Here is a 21,339-nt window from a genome sequence, read left to right on the forward strand (position 1 = left end):
TTTTCTCCACCAAAGGCTGATTTTTAGAGTTCCTGGGTTTGCACCCTGCTCCAAGTGTTGGTTAAGGATGACTGTTTCCCACTTAACACTAGCCTGGTCTTGTTTGCTACACTTCTCCCTTTCAACCGTAAAGTGCAAAGTAAGGTTGAGATTAACATCTTACCCAACAGCAGTCTGCAGTGCCAAGCCAGATACCCAAGAGAAACACGACTTCCTTCAAGCTCACAAACGAACTGGTGATCAGAGCAATGAAGGTTTGCTGGGATCACTCCAGAGAGGGAAGGTGAATGCAGGGTGGCTGTGGAGCTAGCCAAATATGGTGATTACCGTCTGACGTGGAAAATAGTCCCAGGAAAAACAGTTAAAACAGGGAGCAACTCTAGCTTACTGCTTTGGGAGTGGTGGGGAAACAATGGACATTCTTCATTAGTAGAATGTAGGGATTCTTTCTGAATGTATGTGTAGGTCTTGGCCTGGGCAGGCTGTCTTCTTCCCTGTTTTTTAATGTATTCACCAAATGTGTAAGAAATTAAAACTGCACAATGAGCAGCATTTCCTCTCTGCAAACTTGCAGTGCACCAGCTATGGGAGGAAATGTGTTCCTGGGGATATGCATTTTTTATAGTCTTTTCTGACTAGCACCATATCATTACATCTTCAGTCAATAAATGTGTCTTTAATATATATGTATATACACTCATGCACATATATATCATTCCAGTAAATAGCTGTGGAAAGGAGGGAAAATGGTTATAAAAATAAGCATTCTGAACAACAAGCTTAGTGTACAACTAAAGGAAACTTTGAAGAAACAGGCCTTCATGAAGGAATAACATTGTTGAAACCATATGTTTTCCATGTACCAGGAGACTGTTTTAATAGTTTACAAATGTATTTAACCACAGAAATTCTAAAATTAGTCAGTGTTTTAAAGGGCTAAAGATTGACACAAGTCATTCCAGTTAGTGAACGACTTCTTTTCATCCACATCCAGTGAATAAGCTTAGATGACTGAGCAGATGTTTGTAGGGGATTGGTGTTCTATGGCTGCTGATTAGGGTTGTACAAAGCTTTGCTGCTAACTTGTAGTATTCATTTTTTCAGGCGTTGTGTCTTGTGGAAAATATGGTGGCCTAGACCACAAAGAAACTCAAGTTCTGCCCCTGCTCTGCTGCTGCTATGCTCCATGGTCTAGAACAAGGTGTTCCTCCTCACTGTAGTGGTTTTGCCTTCATAGATTAGGAAATCCCTTTGTAAACTACTTTGAGAACGGCTGATGAAAGGTGCTGGCTATGAGCTTTGCCAATCTTTTCTCCCACAGTTTGCTTGTGTTTCGTAGCCTAAAGTAAAACTCAGGTGAGTCTTCAGGACCTCCAGGGTTTGTACTGAAGTTGTACAAAACCTTGTATACAGCATGTTTTCACTTTAACAGCTCCAGGGTTACTCCGAGCTGGGCTCCCCATCGTTAACAGGGCTAGAGAACCTCAGGAAATCCTTCCTCGTCTGATCTGAATTATGAATTGGCAATGAAATCAACATCTTCTGCTGAGAAGCAGAGGTTTTATGAGGCTGTGCAACACTGTCTCCACAAAAGCTTAGCTCTGTTTCAGCAGTGCTCAAACACCAGCTCTGCTCCGTTGCACACCCTGTGCATTCTCCTCTTCATCCTTAGATGAACTTCATCCCAGATGGCTTCACCCTTAATTGACTCTGTACTGTGTATGACCACAACTGAGGCACGTGTACCGATGTCACCGTGTTCTGTGATATCACACACTTCTGCTGAGCTGGAGGCTGATCTGGGTTCCTGCCTCCATGATACCATGTTCTCAAATGAAACAGAGGTTTGCCCTTTCAATCCAACTGGGCACCTTCCTCATCGTGACAGCTCTTTTCATTGTGGTTTGAGCCACTTACAGAGAAAACTAAGTCACGGAGCTACCTGACAGTGTCAGTCATTGAACAGTGTTTGAGCATGCTTTTCTCTCAGTGCTGTAGTGGCTCTCTGTGTTCACTTGACAGGTTTTCATCCCAATGGCTCTTCTACTGGGTTTCTAGTTTGTAAGGAACTTGTCTTCATTCTATACACTCGTTGGTTGGAGCAAGCTTAAGAAAAAAAGATGTACCTAGAAGAGAGGAGGAAAATGGGCTTGGTCCTCAATAGGTCTGGTACTTTACCAGAAATCTGGGCAGGATTTCCATCTTTTTCCCCCCCAGGGTGATAATGCAGTAATGCAAAGAAACCTGAAAACAGAAAAATCTTACTAGATTTTCTGCATTGCTGGAAATCCTATTCAGATCTTTTAAAATGGTCAAAATGTACATAAGAAAAGGAGCTGTATTAGCTCCTTCAATAAAGTATTCCTTTCATTCTCTGTCAGAAAATGGTCACATGCTAAACATCGAACCAAAAAATTTGAAATGTTAAAGGAATAAAACTCTTCAGGGAATAAATTATTTTTACAACTGGCCAATATAAAATAATACAGTACAAGTCTCTTAAAGTAGTAATTGATAAAGGAATAAAACTGCTAAAAGAGTATATTTTTCATTCGCTGGAGCTAACTGTATAATAGCACTCAGCTGTATTTAATCTCTGGGGGCCTACGGAACAGGCACAAAATGAACGTAACTTAAAATCGATGAGTGATCTTTCATGAGATCTGTGGTACCTGCTGCCTGCTGGCAACAGCCATGTTACTGCAGCAAGCCTACTCACTCAGCCCCACAGTACTTTGTCTTTCAGAGCCTTTTTTTATCTGTATATTAAGTAGGTAATTCCCAAGGCATCTCTATTAAGTGAAAAAGAATGACTCTTCCAGCCTGACACTCAGGGAAACTGAGATACAGGGAGGATAAAGCCTTTGCCTGGGGTCAGACTGGTTTGTTCTACCATGTAATATGGCTGTAATGGGCCTCAGCCCTTCCACAGAATGCTGAATGAAAACACGCTCGAAGAAAAATTTTAAATTGTGGTTTCACTGGATACTGTGGAACGGGATTACAGCTGTGCTGGACCAGGTCCTTCAGCTTCCTACACTGCACACTTGAGTCTCAGTATAGAAATCAAGTACCAGTTTTATATTAGTGTCTGGTTAATTAAAGAACTCTTGCTTTGTATTATAGAGATATGTGAGTGGGCTTCAAAGGCTGACCTCGCATGGGCAAAACCAGAGTATCCCAAGAGGGAGAAAATTCCCCCACTGTGTGGCCAGAGTGTGATTATTGTTTGTCTTTAGAACAGGTCTGTCCCATGAACTTCTTAAATTTTCACTGAGGAAAAGAAGATAAATTTTTCATTAGGTAGATACACTGAGAGATTCTTGGCTGAGGAGAATGGAAGAGGCTGGAGACTTGGAAGAATGCATACAAGTGGCATTTCATTTATACTTCTTATGTCTTGGTGGGTCTTAGAGAGGCCAAGTGATTTCTAGCTTGTGCAGGCTTCACCCAAGTGACATTCTCACCCCAGTGTCTCTTCCTGTTTTTCCATCCACTGCTGAGACTGTCTGTCCCTGCAGAACTGCTTCATTCTTCTTGAGATCGGTCACACTGAAACAACTGAAGAGAGTTTGACTTTTTAACTGTGTCTCTCAACTGGTTTTGGTTTGGTGCTTCTCTCCCGTCACCCATGAGCTCATTTTCCATTAATTTAAGCAGAAGTAAGGCCAAGAGCTTTTATCAAAATAGTCTTAAATTTGGGGTGTACTTTATAACTGAATCCTTCTTTATGTTAAAGTATTGAAATGACCTTTTCATAGCACTTCCTTATAAAGCTATTCACCCAATTGCATTAAATTGTAACGACATTTGAAATTTAGAAATGTATCTACATTTTATAGGATTTTTGGGCTTTGCTTCCCTGAAAAAGGAAATAACTGACTTCCTTATTTTCTTACACTGTTTACTTTGTTTAGTTCTAATAGAGAATATGCCAGAAACTGATGAATCGGTAAAAATAGTAGAAGACAAATGTGCCTTTGTAAAGTTCTACCCCGTGCATACCCTGTGCCATTGCATCGTATTGCCCAGTCTGTTTATTTCAAACAGACTGTATCAATTCAGGAATAATAGCATGCTTTTATCAATAAAACAGAGATAGTTCCCCTTTATAATGCACAGAATCAGTTAGAAATTTCTCTCACTAATTATTTTAGGATAGAAATTGTTATACTTTGAGACCTGGAGCTGGTGGGATGAAATTTAAAAAAAAAAAAAAAGCCAGGTAGAAAAAAAAGGCTTCAGTCTTTTTCTTAATGGTGGTTTTAAGCACGTAGAAAGAAGCAAGGAAAGAAAAAAGGAGAATAAATTGCAGTATTCTGAAGTTACCAAATAATACATTTTGTTTCTGCCTCACTTCAAAATGACCCAAATGAATGTTGTTTAAACTTGGCTTATTTTGTAGATACCCTTGAGAGTCTGCTAATAAATCAAGTGCCAAACAAGTTAGTTCCATAGTTTCAAAGTGGTACATACATAACATATGTAGACACAATATCACTTGTGCCTGAACCTCACTATTTTTCTGTTGAGCTCTGTCTCCATTCTCATGGAAACCAACCACTGATTGACAGTAATGCTGTGAACTTCCAGTTATTAGCTAATGCTGACTTTTCTTGAAAATAGGAGCTGAGTGTAGCATTATGGAATATTCATGGAACAAAATTCCAGAGAGAGAGGTCTCAGGGTCAGGAGGAGGGAGGGAATGAGAGACAGATGCCAGATTGCCTGTAGAGAGTCCAAGCATGTGTTTTTGTTTGTAGCAATGATGCACATGCCTTTTGCGGGTGCAATTATTGCTTTTGCCTTTGAAAGTTTTACCATAAATCTGTTTCTCAATCTCCCTTCATTTCTGACCCAAATTAACCTCTTCTCCATACATTTCTGTTACTTAACCTCAGTTTCTTTTGGGAATATCCATGCACCACCATGCTCTAGGTGTTCTGTTCTGAATTTTAGAGATCATTCTGAATTCAAATCTGTTTCTGATCAGACTTAATTCATTAGTCTTTCTGTCTTTTCATGATCTTCATGCACTGGATTCTATCCTTCACTGAGTCATTGCAACGAACAACACCACATGAGTGAAAAAAATAATTTGCCCTTTATTTTTGGTCTCTGCCTACCATGCAGCTTTAAGCAAAGGCATATGATCTGTAAGCAGATGAAAACTGAGACCTAAAGTATTTGAATATCCATTTAACATATCGTGACACTTTCCTTTTAATCTATCAAATGCTTAAAAATCTGAATTCTCTTGTTCTAGCAATAGCTTGTCTTATTTGAGTGACACTTCGGGTCTAATGAAGCTGACTGCAGGTGACTCACAGCTAACTGTGCAACAGATGTGGGGTGAAAGCTTTTAGCAGCCATGCACTTCCAAGTGGGAATTCCCTGCCTGTAGTATCTGTGACATTGATACTGTGCTATTTTCCCATGTCAGACTCAGGCTTTATTGTGGACCTGACAGGTTTAAAGTCACAGAAGCTACTTCTTGTCATAGAGTGTATCAGAGAGGAGGCATTTAACAGTGTATTAGCATTTGTTAGTTTTATTTAGGAAATGGAGAAAAATTTGCATCTCAGTATTCTTGTACTCCTGAGGAGCTTTCAACCTCCAGTGAATTTTCTAATCTGGCCCTCGTCCCTAGGCTGGGGTGCTGACAAACATGCTGCATCTTACCAGGTTAAGAGACTGCAGTTCAATTCAGCTGCCAGTTGTGCCATATCTGGCTGAACAGAATATGTACTGGTTTGAAATGTTGTTAAAGTTACCATGAAGAGCTAAGTATCAGAATACAGATTCGTATCATACTGTGTGCACAGTCAGGAATTTTCCATCCCCTCATCTTCTGGAAAGAGAGGCTTTCGATAGATCAGGAGCTTTTTTATGGGAGATACAGTATGTTGCCTGTGAGTTTCCCCAAATGCTTTGGGGAATCTTCTTCTTTGTTGTGTCCTGCAATTTGCAGGACTGATGCTGGGAGAGAAAGAGGTGTGCAACAGCTCACAAACGTGAGCCTTGAGGTACTGGGGAAGTCAAGGAGGGGCAGATGGGTTGGCATAGTTTCATGATTTCTGGTGTGCTGCCCACAGTGGTTTGAGGTTAGTGTAGCCTGCATCAGTTCTGTCATAGCTGAGTGGCAGACTTCATCCCACGCGGGATGCAACCAACTAAATAGGGTCGGTCACTTGGGATAGCTGTTGAGTGTGGTCCTAAAGGGTCTGTGAGCTTCGTGGATTCCAGCCAAGAGCTCTCTGCAATACTATTTATCAAGAAAGCCATACTTTTGAGCCAGAGGTGTGTATCTGGGCCCTCAAAATAGAAGTAATTTAAATGCATATATGTGTATTTTTATTTTATTTTATATAGGGTAAAGTTGCCTGAAGCTTGTTTATTAGTTAATAACCCCCTCCAGGTTACCGTCTCTAATCTTGTAATGAAATTGAGTTAATAAATCCAAGATATTATTAAATTAAGTAAGTATTTAATATTGCTTGTCCTCTTTGAATCCAAGTTGCAATACAACAGAATTTCATTTTATAAATAACACCTTTCGTGCTAGCACCACAGGGCATGATTCAAAAGAATCTAAATAGAACATGAATGCTGTAATCAAATGCAGACCCCAGGAAGGCAGATTAAAAAGGCATGTTGCTGGTTAGCACAGCAGACAGGGTAAGTATAGCAGGTCACAGCAGAAAAGCTAGTTACAAAAACAAGGGCACAATCAAAGGAAAATTGTTTGCTTGCCCACTCCAAGCCATGACTGACTGCTTCTGTGTCCCTGACCTAGTTTTTTTTTTAAATAAAGGAAGATTTTGAGAGGTCGTTACATTTTAATTGCTTTGTACTAAACAAGAAAACAACAACAACAAAAAAAATCTCAGCTCTGTGTTTGCATGTGGAGGACACCAGGAGAATATCTATTTATAGGTGAGAGACACTACAGCTGGAGAAGACTTTTCCACTAGGTTTATTTCATCTCTGTTTATCTCATGTGTTTGCACCCACTGCCAAAGGCTGTGTATCTCCTGCTATGTAGAGGAACGTAGAGCAGAGGGAAAAGCTGCAGGGAACTGCCATGAAGCTTGCCTTGCAGAGAAGGGGAATACTTGCATCCTGCAAGTGTTCAGTGCTGAGGCAGAACTGGCAGGAACAAAGCAAACTGGTCTCCAAAGCCTGTGAAGCCCAGGATCTAGAGGCAGCCCTACCCTAGTATGATCCCCCTGCAGCGCTGCCTGGCCGCTGGCACGTGCCTGGCTCTCCTGGCCACGCTGCCTTCCTGTCTTTCTTCCTTGAGGGTGTCACAAAGGTGGAGCAGAGGTTAATGGAGCAAAAAGCAGAATTAACCTCCAGGTGCTTATCTGCAGCTGCTCCCAAGGTCTGGTTGCAGCATGGCCTTTCTCTAAGCACAGAGCTTTAGCTTGTGGAGGGACGTATGGAGGACAGGAAAGAAAAGTCAGGGTCTCCAAGCACTCTCCTTCCTCTGCTGAGGTTTTTCTCATCTTTCTTTGCTGAGATGGGGAAAGCATCACCCTTTTTGAGGCTTGTCCTCTCTATACTGATACAAAGCAGGCAGAGAAAGCCTTAGGGGTTATTGTGTCTAGCCCTGTATTCTCTGTGTGTGCGTACGTAGAATTTCTGCAAAACTTATTTGGTCTTCTGGTTCAAGAACTAACAGGCAAGACAGGGGGAAGAAATAAAACTCTGATGGTTTTGATTACATGTATGTGTGTATGCACAGATGTACATACACAAATGTATATATTTATATTTGTGTGTGTTACATAGTTGTGAATATGAAAAAATATTGTATAGAAGAAGCTTTTGTTACAACTAGGTACCACCTCCAAGACTCCCAATTACTTCCATATAGGAAATATGGAAATTCCCAAGGAAAAGGAAAGTCAGTACAGTTGCCTCACTGAGCTACTTAAAGAAAGTATTTTGATAGGCAGTTTATTAATTTACTTTAACAGGTAGAATGAAACTAACCTAATGCAAATAATGACTCAGAAAAACTAATCTGTAAACAGTATAGTGAAAAGAAAAAGAAAAATAAATAAACCTTCCAGAGTGGTCTGCTGTACTCAAGGTAAATGAAATATTTAGTGGTGGCAGCAGCAAAAAAATGAAATATGAGATCTTGCATCCCAAGTTATTAGTGACCTGTTAAAAGACAGGCTGAAAAGTGCCTTTACCAAATTAAAACTTTGAAAAAGGGCACAAATGGGAAATGTCAAAATAAAAAATCTGAGGAAGATGATTGTCCTCCTGGCTCTTATTATTTTGCAGTTCTGAGGCTGTGGCCACTGTTAATGCTAGTGAAGCAGGAATGGCACAATTCAGTCTCCTGAAGTCTGTAATGGAAATAGTCTGCAGTGATAGGGAGACAGCCGGAATTTGCTGAGATTTTGATCACAATTGCGTGATCTGTTCACTGCATGTGTTTTTTTGTTTAGTCTAATTTTCAGAAACTTCATAGGCTTTTTTTTAATAGAAGATTTCATTTGGTTCTCTGTTCCCTATATTTACACTACAGCCATCCCTAATGCGTAATGATACTAAATAATAAGAATGCCAGAGTGCTTAATTTAATGTCTGCTATTGATCTCTGGACTGTTTAGCGAATGACTTACTAAACACAGAGGGCCAAATACTGCCTCCACTTCCATCTATGTAAGTCTCCTAAAGGCAGCTAAGGTATTGGGATCCTAAGGTCAGTTGATCAGCCTCCTAATTGTGTTTCTGCTTAGAAATGTTAAAGGTTTTCCTCGTCACAGACAGGAATTATTATTTCGAATTCTGTTCCATTATTCTTCATGCACCTCTCTGCTCTCTGAGCACTCAGCTCTCTGGACACCTCTCACTAATAAGGTTTCAGTTGCAAGAGCTCAGATTTGTCTCAGTTTTCTTCAGTATTTCTGGCAATGCTGGTAAACACAAAGGTGGCGAGAGAAGCGAATGCTGAGCTGATTTGTAAATCAGCAAAGCATTTCTCATGAGGTCAGATCAGCTGACAGCTTCTCTCTGTCACCCAGCGCCCTTCCAGGTTAAGGACCTCTTTGGTATCAGCCCTTATGAGCTGGATGGTCAGAGGTACAATTTGCCAGTTGATCTGGTGAGATCAATGAGACTCCTGTCCTTCCTACACTCCCCCAGTGCTGTGTCAGTGATGTCACTTCTGCTCTGTCTTAAGAAATCTCTTGAAAATGCCTCCTTCTTTTATTTTATTAAGATCACCTGGGTATTGCAGAGCTAGAAATGCTGTAATAGTCTCTTCTCCTAAAGATCTGAGCCTGAAGAAGCTGTGATTTACTATAAATTTTGCATTAAAGGTTCTTGGCTTTTATTTTCAACCATACTTCAATCTTAAGCTTGTCTCTGCCTTATCCACCTGCATTGTAGACTGACTGTTGCTAGCAAAAGTCTGTGACAGCATTACTTTGCCAGCAAGAACACACAGATGTAAAACTAATTAGTTTAAAAAACATGTTTTCATTCATGTCTTGTGAGTACAGCAGTCCTCAAGAATTCAACAGATTAGGAATTTTTTTGAGACTTGGTAAACTGAATTTTGGGGTGGGCACTATGTTCTTTCAGCATTGCATCTCTGTCTCAAATGGTGAAGTACCCTAGAACAGAAGTGCAGGTTGAGATTGCCAAGCCATTTTCAGTTATCTCATGGTCTTTCAGTCTTTTGTCCCACTTCTCCTCTCAAGTAGGTCCTCACCTGCTGTACTCTGCTTTCCTAGTCGTGACCCAAAACACACACTGCCAAGCACCTCAGTTCTCACCAGCAATCTCCGATCTTTTACTGCTGTGCATGTGAGGCAGGTTTAATAAGCTTGCTAATAATGACTTGTAGCATACTGGTTTCTCGTCGACTCGGGCCATCCCCCATTCTAGGTCTCCAAATGTGCTTGATAAATTATTTGAATTACTCTTTCAATTGCCATCTGTAGTTCCTCATAAAGAGACTGCTATTTGCCGTGCATTGTGCCAAATCACGCAATAGTTTTTCGCAAAGCCAGGGACTGTACTGAAATCACCAAACTCGTGTCACTTGTGAGCTGCAGTACAGTAACATGTCAGCTCTAAGTAGGTTACAGCTGCAGTCTTGTGAGACGAGAATGAAGACCTTGGAACTCTGACCCGTAAATCTCAAAAAATTATGGGGAGGTACGAGAGAAGAGAATTTCATGCACCTCGAGTTTTTTAATACAGATATAAAAATATTCTTATGAATCATAAAATGCATAAAATGTCGGTATTATGCATAAATAAATACAGACACATATGCATACAGATCTACACTCACACATACATATGATGTGACCTTCTCCTCCTTCCCCTTGCCTTGAACTTCCTCCTTGAATGTGTCCTAGTGGTGGAGTGACAATCATCAGATCTAAAGAAATTTAGTGCTGCGTGAAACCTTGGAATAGTGACATCTGTTGAATTTGGACAGTTTTGTTTGTCTACTGGGAAATCGCATGAACTTCCCAATATTTTTTTTTTTTAAGTTTGCATTGCCCTCCTCCTCCCCACCCAAGGGAGGGTAGCTTCAGGAGAAATGGCTGCTTTCTTGCTTTCTGGTGTGGTGTAAAGTTTTCCGTCGAGAGACAATAATGTACATTCCTCTGGCAGGACGGGATGGATTTTTTTGTTTCTCTTGCTGTTGTTTATTTATAAGACATTTCCTCTTGCTTAGTGGAAGTTTGATCGTAAGAGGCTCCAGTGATTTTCCTTCCCACCTCTCCCCTCCCTAATTTCTCTGCCTCGGCACTCGCTCTGGAACAGAGCGAACTCAAAAAGCCCATCGGCGCAGGGCGCGCTTCGCAGCCAAGCCCTGCCACTCTCCAGAGACTGTGAGGTGATTCTCCTTCGTCACTGCTTGGACCAGGAACCACAGCCCTGGTGAGTGGTGAGCTCCCAGAATTTGATGTGTCAAGGCTTCTATTCTCGGGGCCGCCGCGGCGAAGCAGGAAATAAAGGTTTTTTTTTTTGTTGTGTTTTTGCCTTTTTTTTTTTTTTTTTTTTTCTTTTTAATATGAAAACAGAATCAGCGGCAAGCACGGAAGGAATATGAAGCTTGGAGCGCGGCGGCTGCCGAGCCGAGTGCGGGGAGCTCGGTGGAGCGGGGGGGCCGCGCCCGCCCCGGTGTCCCCTCGGCCGCCAGCGGGGGTCAGGCCGGGCAGCGCGGCCGGGCTGCGGCGGGGGGGGCGAGCCGGCCGGGGGGGCCCCGGGAAAGGGGGGGGGGATGCTAATCCTTCGCTTGGAGTTTCTGTCTGGCAAGTTTTCATGCCTCTGTGTTCTGAGCATTTACATTATGCTCTGAATACCTGATTGCCCAGCCAAGCAGAAAAGAAACTCTACGGTGGATGCATTGTAAAAGAAAATGCTTCTGTGGAAGCCACCTCTGGGAATAGGAAGAACTAGTTGGTTTATAGGCTGCTGGTCCATTTGAGGGAGTGGGAAAGGTTGGATTTTTTTTCTCTCTCTCTTTTTTAACTCTGTCGCTTCCCGTCTGTTCTCTTTTTGTCTGTACGGGGAACTGTGAATCAGGAAAAAAAATAATGTACTTTGTAGAACTTCATATACAAAATCTTGGATGCCAAAGAACTGAGTGTCTCAGCCAACATCAAGGTACTTAGAATTATTTTCAGCTGTTGGATAGGGAAGACAAGGCTTAGAAAGCTGCGGTGATTTGTTCACGGCTGCATGGGAAAGGCAGAAAAAAAAAAAAAAGGAGTAGGATGAGCACCTCTAGCTCCAGGCCCAGATTGTCTCCTTTTGTCCTTTCCTGCCCTGCTGAACATATCACTTCTGTTAATATTTTTCTGCTGTAATGCTTAAGAAGGCCAGGGCAATGCGTGGGCTGTTCCATTCATCCTTCATCATCTTCCATATTATCTGACTTGAAGAAATGAATCATTTCTTGACTAACATTTTCTACTTTTAACAAAGTAGGCATATAAGGAACAGAGGGTAGCAGTCAAAATATTTGTATTTTGAGTTATTATCCTGTTCTTTGAAACATGTCCCTGGCAAAAGACCAAGATCCTTAATGGAACCAACATATCTCACACAGGATATTAACTAGGCAGCATTCTTCTCACCCTTGTCTTGCTTTTGAGTAGCATTTATTCAGCAGGTGTATCAACAAGCTTGTCTCTGTGACACCCAGGGAGGCAGCCCCTCTTCAACTACTGCTGGTCACCTGTGACATACAGAGAAGTCCAGTCACCTTTTCCCTGGTTTCATTCCCCTTCTGAGTCCTGAGATTGGTACATAAAGGCTGTTGCTGAGCAGTCCTCCACTGAAGTTGTCAGAGGCTTTGACATTGACTTCAGAACTAAGCTCAGTGTCAAGTCACGTCCAACCCATATTAAGGTACTTGCTATTTCTTATAACCAAAAAGTAAAGTCCTGTAAGATTTGGTGGCTTTACTCCCTGGCAATTTTTGCAAATATTTTTGTTGGTTTCAATCCACGTGGGGTTGTCAGTCCCTCCCCATGCTTCAGTTTCAGCCTGAAGTTTGACTAATCTTGAAAACTTCAGTGGAAGACGGACAAAACCTCAGAGTTCCATCTGGTTTTGCATTAGAACTGTAAAGAACTGTGAACTCCTCTTTTTCATGTACAAACCCCTATGTTGACCGCAGACGTTTTTCAGCGCTGAGCAGCAAGGGTTAGCTGTTTCTCCTCATTCCCTGGTGCTGCAGACCTCTCTCTGAACTTAAACTAAATCACCAGCTCTCAACAAAACCCGCAATTAAGTTGGCTGATCCCTTCAGTAAAGAGTCTTACATACACATAGAAATAACCTTTACATACATCAAAGCCTCAATCCAAATGGTCCCAGCTTTCGACTAAATTGATGCTAAGATCCCAACTTGGCTGTTGCATCACCTTTCTGCAGTGTACTCAAAGCAGCTGACAGATCAGAACATCCCAAACTTTCAGGCAGTTCACATCACAGATAGAAACATAATGGATTTTTTTTTCTCTTCTCTGAATGGGCTATACTGAACGCCCACACACACTTTTGGGTCTGATCTTTGAAGCTTATCTCTGATTTACTTTCTCCCTCCAGGCAGTGTAAGTCTGAAAGACATAAGTACTTCTGAAATGGAAAGTTCTCAAAGCACAGTGCTAAATGTCTGAAACTTCAAATTTCTGCCTGTATAACACTTGTTCTCTGGATATACTGAAGCCAAGGGCTGTCACTCTGGCATCTTTCACCAAGAAGGAAAAACAATGTTTAATCTCTTTTTTAAGAGTCTCTGTGTTGCTCTAAACGTCTCCATGTTTAAATTATTTCATTAATTTATTTGTTCTCCAAGTCTCTCTGGTAGCAAAGGAACTTGTCTTTGCTGGTATTTATTTATAGCAATGTGGAAAAATTCATCGGTCTTTCTTATTATGGTATAAGCTGCTTATTGACTGTAGGCCAAGGTTATAATGGTTTGTCTATGGTCTAAAATCGTTAGGGTGAAAATCTGCAATTTCAAATCATATTCTAACCGTCTGTTTAAACAGTTTAGGATGGTAAGATGATAAATTGTCTCATTAGTAGTAGCTTCTTTATCTACTGTGTAATAGTTTATCATAGTTGCTTAAAAAAAAAAGAAAATTAATACATACAGCCATTCTTCTATACAGACACTGCTTCTAGCAGTAGCCATTTTAGTTACAGCATCCCTTCCAGCTGGTGATCTCAAAGTGCTCTGCATGCTCTGCCAAGTTAAACCTCTCTCTTTTACCCATAGATGAAGTGGGAAAGTTATCTTCCTTTGCCTGATGCAAGCAAGGAGAAAATGGTATTCTTTCCCTCATGTTCAAACCACCACTTCACACTTTTGGGGAAGAGAATATATGTTTATGTAGTAGAATGAAAACTACTGTTTTCTGCACAACAATTGTTTGACGTGATATGCTTGTTGTTCTGTGACTGTTAGCTGCATCAGACAAGAACAAAGCACAGAAAAAGATGTAATGATAAAGGTAGGCAGATTCATAGGTACTGGGATGCTTCAGAAGTACAAGAATTTAAGCAGTATCCAGAGACAATTTTTTGCAATAAAAGTACATAAAAGCAACTGCCTTGTTTTGAGTACATTTCCCATTTTAAGGTATTCTCAATTTATTGTTTTCTTATTTAATATTGTAAGCCTCTCTTTTCCAAAAGTTGAACAACAGCTTGTTTTCCTGGGTAACAACATTGAAACATGACTAATTTGCCTTCCTGTAATTCAGAAAAGAAAGTGAAACTTGATTTTGAATTAAGTCATTTGACAAGGAAAGTTAGGAAAGTAGAAGGGATTGCAAGTTACTGAGGTACAGCAGCCACTAACCACAGATCTTTAATTATCAGCTGCAGTCTGTCCTCAGCTCAAGGATAAAGAAATAGCAAGGTTCATGAACGGTAAGATGAAGGGGGTTTTTTCCTGTCCCGGGCTGTGAAGGGGAAGGTATCGGTAACATAATGAGAATGGAGAGAAATGAAACAGGCTTTAGGAGACCTGAATCTGTATCCCAGATGCATCATTATGATCTTTACCTCTGTCTATTTCTCCCTTACCCATCTGAAAAGTGGATTTTTTTCCCCCTGCCCTCACAGGGCTGCTGATCAGGTTTAACCAGGCTCAGGCATGCTTAAAAAATGAAAGTGCCTGTAAATACAGCATGTAGATCCCCCCATTGCTGCCTTGCTTGTTTTTTTCATCTTTGCAAGCTTCAAGTTTGAGTTCCAGAGCTAGCGTGGGTCTGTGCTGCTGGCAAAACAAAGCAGGTGCAAATTACGGTGGAGATGAAATAGCTGGTGCTTTGAGGTGGTGGAGTGCCCAGTTCACCTCAGGGTACATGTCTGCGTTCACAAAACATGACTATCACGCATACCCTGATTCATTAGAAGTGTTATCCAGCAAACAAGAAGCCTAATCATATTTTAGTGGGAACATTCTTGTGATAAACTCTACTTTAGTGAAACTGTGCATATAGTGCAATTTCTTCTGGCCGTGTATATTACACAGTGAAAAAAAGCTACCCCGCTGCGTATCAGAAGGCTGTAATTTCATTTAGGGGTTCTATTGACATCATAAACTGCGAGAGCAGAGCTCAAGTGGCTATTTAAGTCATAGGAACTTCAGAGTGAAATTACTGCCTGGCAGCAACTGGCCCTCCCCCCACGGGCCCCCATGTATGTACTTCATGTTTTCATCCCTCTGCCTATAAATAATAAATCCCTTCAGTGGCTTCGGAAGAGAGCATTTCCAAAATACTGGCGTTGTCTGCCACCCTCTCTGTCAGCGGCGCGTTCTCAGCAGGCAGGGGAAGGAGAGGGAGCCCCAAGCCAAGGTGGGAGATGCCCGGGGGTAGCCGGTGCTCCGCTCCAGCTCCGGAGGCGCCCGCCGGCCGTGAGCAGCGAGAGGTGAATACACCCGCGCCTGCTAGTGAGGCTGTTTGTTGCCATCATAGCTGACATACCTGACCTTTCCCACTCCTAAGCTGTAGATATCCGCGTTGGCGCGTGTGAAGATAAATGCTCTGTGCCACCTGCGATCCACAAGGCTACAGCACATCTCCTGCTTATTCCCCGCCTCGCTGGAATTGCTGCCTGCAGCCCCGGGGCAGCGCCGCTGCTGCTGGGGGAGCGGGAGAGGGCATGAGTGAGGGGGAGAGGACTTGGCACTGCCCCAGGTCTGTGCCTGGGAGAGCAGGGCTAAACTTCCCCGTGGTAGGACCTGCTGCTCCTGGGCGGGGAAAAAAAATTCCCCCTTTTATTATTTTAGCGTGTAAATAATACGCAGGCAGCAGTCGCGTTGACAGAAGTCTGTATATTTCATCCATATGGACTTGTTTCAAGAGAAGAGTGAAGTCAGGGAGCATTTGCTTTTTATCAGGAAAGCGAGGTTAACCATTCATTAGAGCTTGTCGAGAAACCTCAAATTTAAGCCAGGCACAGGAAAAAACTTTCAGTAGGACAATGGATGAGAATCATTACAGGTACCCAGCACAGGCATTTTAGTTTGCCTATCTGAAAACCAATGCGTCTCAAGTTAATGTAAATGTTTAATTTCCCTTGTCCTCATCTTTTTTCCAGATAGTGGGAAAGAACTATTTTTCGTAGTCAGTGTTTTCAAGACCTTGGGGTACCAGATAGGTGTTAAATTACCAGTGGGAACAGAATTAATATTTATGTATTTTCTCTGAACTCGTTTGTCCCTTCTTACATTTTATTTAACAGAATGATGGTTCACAATGTTAAATTATAAAAAGCATTCAGTTATAATTTTAGTATTTCCATTCTTTATGAAGGAAACTTTATTTTGCTTTTGCACCTAGCTTTTTCCTGAAAAGCAATTAAATAATTGGCTCTACTTCTTAAATGCCACCATCTTGTGATTCCTGAGACTGTGGTACAGCTTAAGGGAAACAGCAGCTTTGAAATTAAATAAACAAGGTTGATATAGTTGTTGGACATGGCAGTCTGCAGCAGCAGGGCAGACTTTTCTGGTCTGGAGGTAAGCTGTTCACACTTGCATTTCATCTGACTTTGAGCACTGATGAGTCTGGATAGGCAGTTATCCTGGAGAATATCCTTCCGATGTTCTCCATGAGTCTGCAAGAGCAGCTCATGCGCACACACACAGTGCAAGCAGGAGAAGTGAATTTTGAACTCTGTGTTGCTGGCTCTGGGGGTAGGGATGCAGGGACCAGTAGCATCTGTGCTCTTCTGTTGCTGTCCTGAGAAACTCTAGTCAGGGCTTTTTGTGCCATTCCTTACCCCCTTCCCTTTGCTTTAGGGACTTCTGAACCTTGTTTTGACTGAAGTGCATGCTCCAAGTAAGAAAAAAAATGAAGTCCGCAAACTGTGGATAACAGCAGATCCCACAGTACAGCGAAATCAAAATAGGATGTTGTATGCCAAGACACAAAGTTCTCATGGTCCTTATCTCTGTATGAAATAACTGGAAGTGGTTACAGTTTCCTTCACTTAGTATAACTGAATGTATTGAGGGCTGAGTATCTTCAGTGAGATATTAACTGCCTGATGGCATGCATCCTAATTTCAGGACGTGATGTCCTGGCATGAAGATAGAGTAGCCTATTGTCCCACTGAGTCTTGAGTGCCTGAAATCTAAAGCTATGTTACTGTGTTGGTGTCTGTCCAACAAAGATGTGTGTTCTACTTGTACCATGTGGAAAAATGAATAAAATATCTAAAGTTAAAAAACAATTCATAAACACCATATGCACATACATACTGCATGCACAACTTCTCTTTGAAAATATTACAATGGGACACCCTTCCAGATTCTGGTTGTAAAAGACTGTAACGATTTCTTCTACAGGTTTTTAGTCAAAAAATACTGCAACAGTCTGTTTTCTTTCAAACCAGCAAAAGTATGGTAGAACAGAAACTGTTCTTTAAAATGAGATATCGATCTGTGTGTCTAACATACACTGCTTCTAAAGCTGCTGCCCTCTTAACTTGTAGGTGCCAAAAACTAATTCACACTTGGGGATACTGAGGCAGAGATTGGTGATGTGACTAATCTAACACCATGTCCTCGTGGAGCCCATCTGACTCTGAGTCCCCTGCCATAGCTGCTTTGGTTAACTCACCAGAAGGGCTGCTGGAGCCTGTGTGTGGATGTGTGAGTGGAGGACTCCGCAGGTCCCCACACACGTTGTGGGTTGCAACTTGTTGTTGGGAACCAGAGCCTCTCAGAGCAAGGATAGCTGGCCCTAGGGGAGAACAGAGGCTGGTGCCAGCTCTTGAGCACCGAACTTACTGTTGCATGTATCTTCTAGGGAAAGCATAATCGTTTCTGCTGAATGTCTGGCTAAACAAAAAAAAAAAAAAAAAACAAGCAGAAAACCACAGAGAGAGGCTTGAGTGCTCTTCTAGTCCCATCTCCTGTTTGCTATAGAGCAATACCATCGTTTGTTTTGCTGGCACAGTGCTGCACCATCTTTGTAAAACCAGAGAGAAGCTGTGGCACTGGGTTAGAAATGAGATAGATGACATTGCTGCAGCAGGGAAAGAGCAGAAAATACCTAACATGCGTTTTCTTCCCAACCCTAAGATCTGCACCTGGGTTTAATATTAGATATGATCAATGAGGAAAATGGTGGTTGGCAATTTTTACTTTTTAATGACTTAAAATGACCTGTGGTGTATTAGGCTCAGCAGTGTCACTCTATATCATGACTTCATTGTGAGATTTCCTGCTTCCACTGGAATGAGGGGTGCTGATGGTACCACTTCATCCCTATTGCTGCTTTCAGTGTGTGGTAGCTTGCCGTGCAGCAACAGCTGTTTTTACTTTAGAAATATTAGTAGTCCCTCTGATATTATATCAATGGGACTTGCTGCTCCATAAAATTGGCTGCTTTGTAGAGCAAAGACATAAGTACAAGGGCAAGCTGAGTCACTGGCTGTATTTGGGTGTTTTCACATACTTTTATGGGGAAAAGATGTATACCTGACAGGAGGAAGGCTAATTCTTCTCTGTCAGTCAGTGCAAGGCAGAAGGTTTAGTGAGAAGAGATCAGATGGGCTTGAATGAATTTTGTAATTCTGAACGTATCTAGGAAATAGAACTGAATGATGTATAGAGAACTTCTCTGTCAGTGTGGAAAATTAGAGATTTGAACAAGATGAGTTTAATACTGAAATGAAATGAGAAGAAGTTTATGATTAATAGGATCTGGCAGAGACAGCATACTTACACATAATTTTGGAGACTTAGGAAATGATCCTTGGATAGATGTGGGTCTGAAGGCTTAAGAGGAGAGGAGAGGAGTGGCCCCACAGGGAACCCCAGTTGTCTCCTGTCTTTTCAGTGAAAGACCCAAAAGTTTAACAAAACTGGCATAAAATGGAAAAGGTAAATCTTCGATTTCAGAAATTCAGAGTATCTTTTAAAATACCTTACAAGGTTGAAAAGATATATTAGGAATAAAGTATGTGTGGAGCTGAAACAGGATTTTGGTTCGTCTCATCTTTATTCCTGCTTCTGAAGCAACTAACATCAGTTGTTTCAGGGCAAGACATTTTCCTTCTGGATGGTTCTCTTCCAACTGAGCAGTACAGAATGCTGGACATGGAGCTAGGTTTTCTTACCCCTGTGACAATAAACCTGTGTCCTGAAAAATCACTTTGTTACAGTCATTCATAAATGGCAAGATATGCAGATAAACAAAATTTGTCTTTTCTTACATGGCTACAGATGCAGATCATAGTCATTAAAATTACTCATTGGCCTGATGAGGAAAACATAAAGAAAATTATTTTGTGGAAACTAACAGAAAAGGGTAAGATTCACAGCTCAGTCATTATCTTCATTCTAGGCAAACAATTAACTGCTTTATTATATTCTAAGGAAATTTAGAAATTTGGGTTGTATTCTCCCCCCAGGATATGGTGAGGTTCTATATATTTTACCTTGTACACTCCTGTTTTGAAATTTTCCTTCAGAGTGAGAATTATTTCTCCTGTGAACACCTTTATATTTTTTCCCTGTGTAAGAGAAAAGCCATGTTCCCATACTGATGTTTTCTGACTTACAATTATCCATGTAAAGTCAGCAAACATGGAATAATTACTTCTAATGCAGACTTCGTAATAAGCAGTTTTATTAGAAATGGGGAAAGTGCAACTCTGGTCTTTGCCTGCCTTTCTCCAGAGTCCCATCCTAGTGCACTTTCCTTTAGGTGGCACTCCCACATTAACTTGTGTATGACCCGAGCAGCTGTTTGTGATCTATCATCTGTCTCCTGAAATATGATGAAGAGACTTAGAAATTATATTAATTGTGGTGTCCACATCCTCTGTTCATTAAAAGTTGAAAATTGCTGTTCAAATATTTCATAATCAAAAATTAATCCCAGTCTACCTGTTCCAAATCATATATTATGCCCTCTGGGAATGAATCCCAAATCCCCGTTACAATTTGGATGCTCTCTCCTCTGGGTATTGATTACAAATTCTGGTTATTGTTCACATACTTTGTCATAAGGGGAATTAATCTCAAGTTCCCGTCGACTGTTCTGGGACTGAAAGCTATCTATAATTAAGATTTTTCTATTAAATGGATATTGACAATGAGCTTTTTCGTCTACATTTTTGGGGTTATCTTCTGGCAAGGAAACTCCATCTGAGTTAGTGGAGAGATTGTTCGTGCTGAATATTCTGACCAGTCAGAAATGACCAATTTTCATGCCACTGTGGTGCAGACGTGTTGCAGGAGCCAGTGGCATAACTGGACTGTTCTCTAATGTTGGTGTTGGGTAAGGAGATGCAAACATTTTCACAAGGGCTCAGCAAAGTGGAGCAAATAAACAGATGAAAAAAAACAGCAGAGTTGCATCAGAAATGTAGAGGAAGATGCGAGCATGCAATTGTGAAGTGCTCCACAATTGCAAACCAGTTGCCTTACAAAATCATAACAATCTTAGATATGTAGAAGGGAGGAATAATTTGCTCTCCTTTTCAGGAGTGGGTAGAATAAGAATGAAAATACTGTGGTGAAAGGTAGAAGTATAAAAATACCAGAGAGACAATATATTTTTGATATGCGAATCTGTGTTCCACCTGATTAGTTTCAGCAACTTTGACTACAAAACTAACTGCTGTTATTTCCACATAGATTCAGTTATTTTCCATAAAATGATGCAAAGCACACAGAAAAAAAAAAAAAAAATTCTTCGGTTCCATAGCTGTGTCTGTCCCTGTTTCTTCACGGGCAGAAAATTAGATCAAAACAGCCCTGTTTTGCACAGAATCTGGACTCTGGACCTAGGTTGTCGTGTTTCAGACCCACCGCTGCTGCTAATAGACATGGTGTTTCCAGTGGCAACAGTTGTCTCATGCATTCTTTCACACTTTAGAAAAGATCCCCGTTTCCTTTTTTCCCACTCTTCTTTAGCAGTGGGCAGTCCCGCAACCTTTTGATCATACCGACTTTGTACGTTACATGACTGAACTCAGCTATGCCAAACATCCTTTTAGAAAGTTTGACATTTGTGCCATTTGAAAAAAGGGAGGGAGAGAGGAGGAGAGGGGGGGAAGAATGAATCCTGGCGGCTTCCTCCTGCCCTTTTGATTAAGAGTGCAGTAAGTCAGCAGAAGAGGTAGGACTTTTAACAAGGAGGGGGGTGTAAGCTGGTTGTGATCTGTGATGTATGCACAGACATGCACACTGAGGACAGGAAAGAAAAAGACTGAAGGTAGACAATCAGAAGTTACTACCAGAAATTAACTAATTGATGGAAAGTTTATGGTGACAATCAAAGAGAAAAGATGAGACAAAGGAAGATGGCC

At 41.4% G+C, this 21,339-nt stretch overlaps 1 protein-coding gene across 7 annotated transcripts in view; it reads left to right on the forward strand.

The window, feature by feature from the left end:
* ZBTB20 (zinc finger and BTB domain containing 20) overlaps positions 1-21,339 on the forward strand; it is a 503,536-nt gene that overhangs the window by 281,010 nt on the left and 201,187 nt on the right. The window contains exon 1 of one of the 7 annotated variants that reach the window (XM_042031789.1): positions 10,495-10,923. The exons of the other annotated variants lie outside the window; for them this stretch is intronic. The gene's annotated coding sequence lies outside the window, so the exon portion shown is untranslated. Of the gene's footprint in view, positions 1-10,494; positions 10,924-21,339 lie in introns of those variants that run through there. 7 annotated transcript variants of the gene reach the window in all.

The sequence above is a fragment of the Corvus kubaryi genome, unplaced genomic scaffold (genome assembly GCF_017639235.1).
Source record: "Corvus kubaryi isolate FWS band 111438036 unplaced genomic scaffold, C.kubaryi_AGA036_p1.0 37341, whole genome shotgun sequence".
NCBI lineage: Eukaryota > Metazoa > Chordata > Aves > Passeriformes > Corvidae > Corvus > Corvus kubaryi.